This window comes from Pollachius pollachius (genome assembly GCF_949987615.1).
Source record: "Pollachius pollachius genome assembly, chromosome: 4".
Classification (NCBI taxonomy): Eukaryota; Metazoa; Chordata; class Actinopteri; order Gadiformes; family Gadidae; genus Pollachius; species Pollachius pollachius.
The window spans coordinates 4,298,263-4,305,407 of record NC_136937.1 but is presented as its reverse complement, the minus strand read 5'-3'; positions in this window follow the sequence as shown (position 1 = coordinate 4,305,407).

Below are 7,145 nucleotides of genomic sequence, written 5' to 3'. Positions count from 1 at the left end.
GTGTGTGTGTGTGTGTGTGTGTGAGTGTGTGGGAGGGAGAGCGTCTGTGTGTGGGAGGGAGAGAGAGAGAGAGAAAGAAACTGTGTTATTTATTGGTGCATTCGTCTGTGTGTATGTGTTTATGTGTGTCTGTCAATTTCTGCGTGCCTGCGTGCGTGTGCGCGTATGTGAGTGTGTGTGTGTGTCTCTGTCCTCCATAAAACATGTTAGAGGAGAAAGGAGACATTGAGTCCGCCAATGAGGCTGCATTCACATAACTTCAAAATAAAACACGAGCAAATTGAGGCATAAGTTGAGAAAACAGAGGCTGCAGCGAGCCAAATTGCAGTCAAAACATAGGACGCCAATGCAGGCATACACAAAATATTATGTTATTTTCCCATAAAACTTCTTAAAAGCCTGGCTCACTTTTCAACAGAATGACCTACAAGAACCCAAAACGACCTGATTATCATGTCACCGGTATTACGATAGACCACGGGCCAGCCTTACAAAGTCGGTCAGTGGTTTCACAAAGTTGGTGGGGGGGAAGGGGGGTTGGGGTGAGTGAGAGAGAGAGAGAGAGAGAGAATGTGTGTGTGTGTGTGTGTGTGTGTGCGTGTGCGTGTGTGTGTGCGTGTGCGTGTTTGTGTGCGTGTGTGCGTGTGTATATGTGTACGTGTGTGTGTGTGTGCGTGTGTGTCTGATTGTCTGTCTGTCTGTCAGTCAGTCAGTCAGTCTGTCTGTCTGTGTGTATGCGTGCGTTCGTGCGCACGGGTGTGTGTGTGTATTAACAGGCCACACAGACACAGTCTCCTTGTGGCCTTGTGGTCTGAACAGCCCGCCTGTTGTGATGGCGGGCCGGTGTGACTGTGTGACTGTGTGTGCATGTATGTGTGTGGCTGCGCGAGTGTGGCTGTTGACGGCTGGCCGAGTGGCCCCAAAGTGGTCGACCTTCAAGGGCCAACGTTAGCGTGGTGGCCCTCGGCAATTACAAGTCCCCTGCGACGTCTCCTGGACATGATGGGGGCCCTATGTCGGGGCCGGGGCCCGAAGGGGGATAAGCCGAGGATATGTTATATGTTCGAGTTATGATTCCATCTCTGTGGGGGTCTCTTGAAGTTGTTGACGGGGGGGGGGGGGGGGGGGGGGGGGGGGGGGCAAGTAGCCGTTTCGTTTGGCAAGTAGCCGCTCATTATGGAAAATAAGCCTCTTCAGGTCAAAGCAAGACACCTCCGTTTCGCGTCGGTGTCCGGTTCGCCCTGTCTGGGCTTATTTTCCCGATAATGACCGGCGTTCTATTATCCCTTTACTTAACGTCAATATCACTCTGCATGAGGAAGGGAAAATAGCTTTATTTGTAATTACAATATTATGCTGCTGACCCCCACAGATATTTGAGTTTGCTGCTCTTATGGGAGCCAGACCTCTCTCTATGGGAGCTCAGCTCCCACTGCCCCCCCCCTAACTCGAACCCTACTGAGCAGTTTGCGTTAGGGGTGTAACGATACATGTATTCGTATTGAACCGAACCGAGAATACACGGTATAAAATTAAATAAAACTGGCGTGCAAATTAATTAATGTAATGCCGGAATCAAGGGCGTAGGAACCGGGGGGGACGGAGGGGACGTGTCATGTCCAATATCAGAGACAGGCGCATTTGCCCCACCTAAAAATTATACCGGATCTGTCAGGTTTCCGATATGTGTCCCCCCCAATGTTAAACTCATTCCTACGCCCCTGGCCGGAATAATGTTCGATCCGCGATCTTCAGGGACAACTGAGACGCCTGAAAGGGTGCCGGCAAGTTCGAGCTACACACGCCGTCCGTTGATTGGTCGACAGAATCGCACTTCCATGAGACAGGGGGATAATAAACAAACGCATTATCCGCGAGGTATTTCCGGACCACGGCGAAAGCGTAGTATATTGAAGAAACTGTCGCACAAAAGTTTGCCGTCCTTCTTGGACGTCCTACATGGTTGATCTTTGCTCATTGCGCGTGTTCTTCTTTTTCCTTGGATTTATTAGGAGGCTACACTATGTAGGGCTGCTATGAGATCACAATGCTAACGTAGCTGCCGCGGCTATCGCGATCCGGTTTATTTGTTGTTTTTTTCTTTTCCCTTCATTGTACCGAACTCTAATGAACCGAGGTATGAACCGAACCGTGACTTCAGTGTACCGTTACTCCCCTAGTGTGTGTGTGTGTGTGTGCGTGCGTGTGTGTGTGTCTGTGTGTGTGTTTGTGTGTGTGTGTGTGTCTGTGTGTCTGTGTGTGTGTAAAGGCCGTACTTTATGGTTGGTACGGTTGGGGCCCCTGACGATGAATGGAGAATGTCGCTAGGAACACGTTGTTTGTCAACAAGAAGGCCCTCGCCTCATAACTCGGCCCCCAGGGCCCCTCCCTGACGAAACACAACACACCACTGGAGTACAAATTATTGAAGTTACGAAAACGGACACACAAACATACACGCACACACATGCACAAACATACATAGACACTTGCAGAAACATACACACACAAATGCGTGCCCGTGCACTATACATACATACACACACACACACACACACACACACACACACGCACACACACACAAAAACAAACACACACATACATATGCACATAAACACACACACACACATACAAACAGACCATTGATTTTTATCTGATTCTTTGGTACATTGAGCAAGCCTTAAAATAGCCACATGCATTAAACATGCAACAGGCATTTAGCCTGAACGTAAATATAAATGCTCCTAACAAGCAGAGTGTTGCTAATAAGTCGGCCTGCTGAATAATAAATAATTCATAAAAGGACCAACGCACATGGTGAAGGTCGACGGGAACGCGTTTGTCTCTTTAGTTCATATAGACCGATGATCTGTAATTATCTCTTGCCCTGGGGGGGGGGGGGGAGGACAATCAGACACCAGACCCAGCAGGTCTGGTGTCTGATTGTCCTCCGAGCAGGGGGGACGTTCCCTCCCGGTCCGTCGGAAACTCAACGTCAATCAAATCAATCCTATTTCGCTTTTCCCTGAACCATCACTCTGGCAGACCTCAGCCCCATCGTGTCCGCACGTCTCGGGCAGTGACACACTCTGCCTCCCTAGATATCTCCTGAGCTAGATATTTGGTAACTAGGGAGACAGTAATTCGATAACAGCAACGAGAGAACGGGATTAGAAGGCCCACATATGTTATGGTAATGTGCATTAAAGACTTCAAAAGGTTCTAGAGAGACGAGAATTTGATTCTAGAATAAAAAAAAAGACTAAATTGGTCTTCTGGTCAGTAGGCAGTCACCTTGACATGCAACCAAACAAAATCGGACAAGTTGCTCTTCTATCGTCATTGCTCCCCTCTGAACAGTCTTCCCTGATTCAGTCCGGGGTCCCGACTCAAGCGCCACCATACCAACCCCTCCTGCGAAGATCCGCCCCGAACCCCCACTTTGAGTAGGTTAACGCCACCCCCCCACCCCTCACCCCAGACACCCCGGGGAGCCAGAGATAGAGGGGTGACCCCTTCCACACCGGGAAGAATCTGCACCAGAGGGGGTTGGGGGGAGGAGCGGTGATAAAGGAACACAGTGGCTGTTTGAACAGCTGGAGGAGTCTCCCAAACACAATAGAAACCCTAGCATGCCCCCCCCCCTGTTGTCTCATGCCACAGTCCTCGGCAGAGATCTTCAGATGAGCTTCTTGTCATCTGATGGCTTAGTTAGGGTTCCATGTCGACACAACGCAATGACCACGCAGTCGCTTTGACACAGTCGTGAACCTGTTTTGGTTTTGCGTCGGGTTTCAGTGAGCGGACCAATCCCAGCCCTCGCTGCTGCGTTGCCTCAACACAAGTTTACAATTTTTGGGAGACGCACATCAGGCGCTTGCGGTGGACGCAAGGAGGGCCCGCAGGGACGAAACGGGTCCGTAAACCCCCTTGCGCTACGTCAACGTGGAACCATATCTAATCCTTGAGTCTCTGTTTATCATTCGACTGGGTTGGGGGTTCACAGCGCGACCTGTCGCGGGTTCAGATCCACGTCGTTGAGGAGCAGGTAGGGGTTCAGGGGTGCTTTGCTCAAGGGGGACTTCAGGTAGACTGGGGACCTTGGGGATTGAACCCGGCGTGTTTTGGCCGGGGGCCGGACACCAGTGCTGCAGAATGAAGCAGGATGGTCTTTTCTTTAAAGTAAATGAATTGAGCTCAGAGGCGTTTACATAGAATTCAATTCAATTGTATTTGTATGGCCCTTAATCACAGGTCCAGTCTCAAAGGGCTTAACAGGCCCTTATATTTATACATCTGAAATAGACGACCATCGATAGAGTTGTTAGAGCAAACAAGTCTGAATTAAAACCAACTTCTAAAGTGAGTGTGTGTATACACTTGTGTGTGTGTGTGATTGTGTTCTTTTTTGTGTTTGCCTTTGTGTTTGTCTTTGTGTTGTGTGTGTGTGTGTGTTTGTGTGTCAGTGTGTGTATGTGCATGTGTGTTTGTGTGCAAATAAGTGCATGTTTGTGTCTAACTATTAAGTGAAACCGACTATGTACTAAATCACTTAATCTGCATTTCAAAGGGAAGCTGAAGCTAATCATTAAACCCCATAACATTCAGTTAAGTGTTAGTTTAGCTCTGTGTGTGTGTGTGTGTTTGTTTGTGGGGGGGGGGGATTCACAATGCATTGTAAATGGCTGACTCATTTAGGATTCACAGCGGGACATTAGCATAGCCGATCCAGTTGTGGCCCTCGGAGCTGTAAGGCTTAGTTATGGTTCCACGTCGACGCAACGCAAGGGGGTTTAAGGACCCATTAGGTCCCTGCGGACCCTCACGTCAGCCCACCGCAAGGGCCTGACATGCGGCTTCCAAAAATTGTAACCTTATGTCGAGGCGACGCAGCAGCAAGGGCTGGGATTGGTCCGCTCACTGAAACCCGCTGCAGAACCAGAACAGGTTCACGACTGCGTCGAAGCGTCTGCGTGGTGATTGCGTTGCGTCGATATGGAACCGTACCTGAGCCTTTAGTCCTCGACATGGCGGTTGTAGTTTTTAATGGTATCTTCCACGCGGTGCCGTGTATGAACCAGGTACAGAACAAGAGGGAAGCCCGCCAGAATCAAAGTAGAGATGACACGCCTGTTTCGTTTTTCTTTTTCTACTGAAATAAATCAGGAGGGGGAAAGATAAGGGAGAGGTTTGTGTTCGTGTGTGTGTATATGAGTGTGTTTGTGTTTTGTGTGTGTGTGTGTGTGTGTGTGTGTGTGTGTGTTTGTGTGACTGAGTGAGTGAGAGAGAGAGTGTGTATGAGTGTGTGTGTTTGTGTTTTGTGTGGTTTTGTGTGAATAAGAGAGAGAGAGAGAGAGAAAATGTGTGTGTGTTTGTTTGTGGGGGGGAGGGGGTTGTTCTAGTGAAATCGGGGGTAGGATGGAAGACAAAAGGGGTATCTTGGGGCTTTCTGTGTGTTGGAAACAGATAGTCGGGGGTGGAGTGTGTGTGTGTGTGTGTGTGTGTGTGTGTGTGTGTGTGTGCGTGTGTAAGTGTGCGTGTGTGTGTGTGTGCGTGTGTGCATGTGTGTCTGTGTTCGTGTGTGTGTGTTTGTGGCGTGGGGGAGGGGGGGTTGCTTCGGACATACAGCACCTATGAGGGATCCCCTTGGGTTTGAGTACCCCCCACATTTTATCACACACGCACACACGCACGCACGCACGCACGCACACACACACACACACACACACACCCCCAGCCAGAATCGGCCAGGCGGTGAGAGACGGAGACCTCCAGGTGCTCCAGGGGGTCCTCCCGAAGTCAGGGAGCCCCCCCCCCCACAGGCAGTCGGGGGGGTCCCGGGATAGTGTTTAGCTGGGAAGCACAGGTAAACCGGCAGGTGTGGAGGAGGCTCAAATCCGTGTGTTTCTTCAGAAAATGTTTGACTTCAATCGTTCCCCACATGGCTGCTGCTCTGGGCTTTGGGAGCCTCCGAGGCAGAGAGAGGCTATTCCTGGTAGCTACTGACCCCTAGGGGCACAACAGTTTATGTTTGACGGTAGCACCGGGTCTCTTTCGTTTGCATCAGGGAACGGCTAACTGTTTGGCTAAATTAAGTCTGAATCCCGACTGATCCCTGTGTATTTAATCACTGTTAAATGGTATTATTATTTATTTATACTGTTTATACTGTTTTTCCTGTTTGTCCATACTTTAGCATTTACTTTAGCATCTATTTTTTGTTTTCCCTCAGTACTACTTTGTATTTTTATTTAATTGAATTATATCCTGTGTATTCCGCTGCTGCTGTGCTGTAACACAGGAATAATAAAGTTCTCACTGGTGTCTCACTGTGGTTATGCATCCTGTTATCACACTGTGGGTTCAACCGAAGAGTAAACTCCTCACACGAGGGTTGGTCTGTATTTGGTATTCAAGTACGCCACAACAGCAGTGCACCAGTGTAGTTCATACTATATTAATAAACCACAGGGAGGTTGAGAAACTCTACCTCTGAAATGCAATTTTACTCCACCTGGGTTTTCAACTGCGAACCTCGACGTGAAACGTTGTATCTGTTTGAACCATCGACTCCTAGATAGCCAACCGCGGTAATAGATTTCCCGAAGGGGTTTCGAATGCTGATTCAGTGGACTTCAATAAGTGCCTCCATTTCGTTTACCTGTAAATATGTTTTTAATTCTTTCAGACTAGAAACTGGCAAACGACAGACTGAGGGCAGGAGCCCTTTCCCAGCATGTCTTAATTGGCTCGCAGCTAGTTAGTCGTTAAAAGTTAATTGAAGTTGTACCCTAATCTATTTCAGCAACAAGGCTGTCTGCATACATAATTAAGCAGTAACACGCGATAGGGAGTTGTGCGGTGCTGAATTCCGGCAGGGCTGGGATTCGGTCGTTGGTGAAAAGGCTGCAGGCCCGTAGCTGAAGATAATCACGGCGTGCTGATGTTCAGTATCACAGCACGACCCCAGGTCTGATATTGCTTTCACACAACAGTTCCAAAAGCGCTTTTTATAAGTTAACTAAAACAGTCAAAGTAATAGGAAGAATAACAGCTAATGATTTGTTTGTAAAATTCTTTATTTGGCTCCACCCATAAAAATAGTTCTGCCACTGGGTTGGGATAGGACCAAGCCAAACATTAAC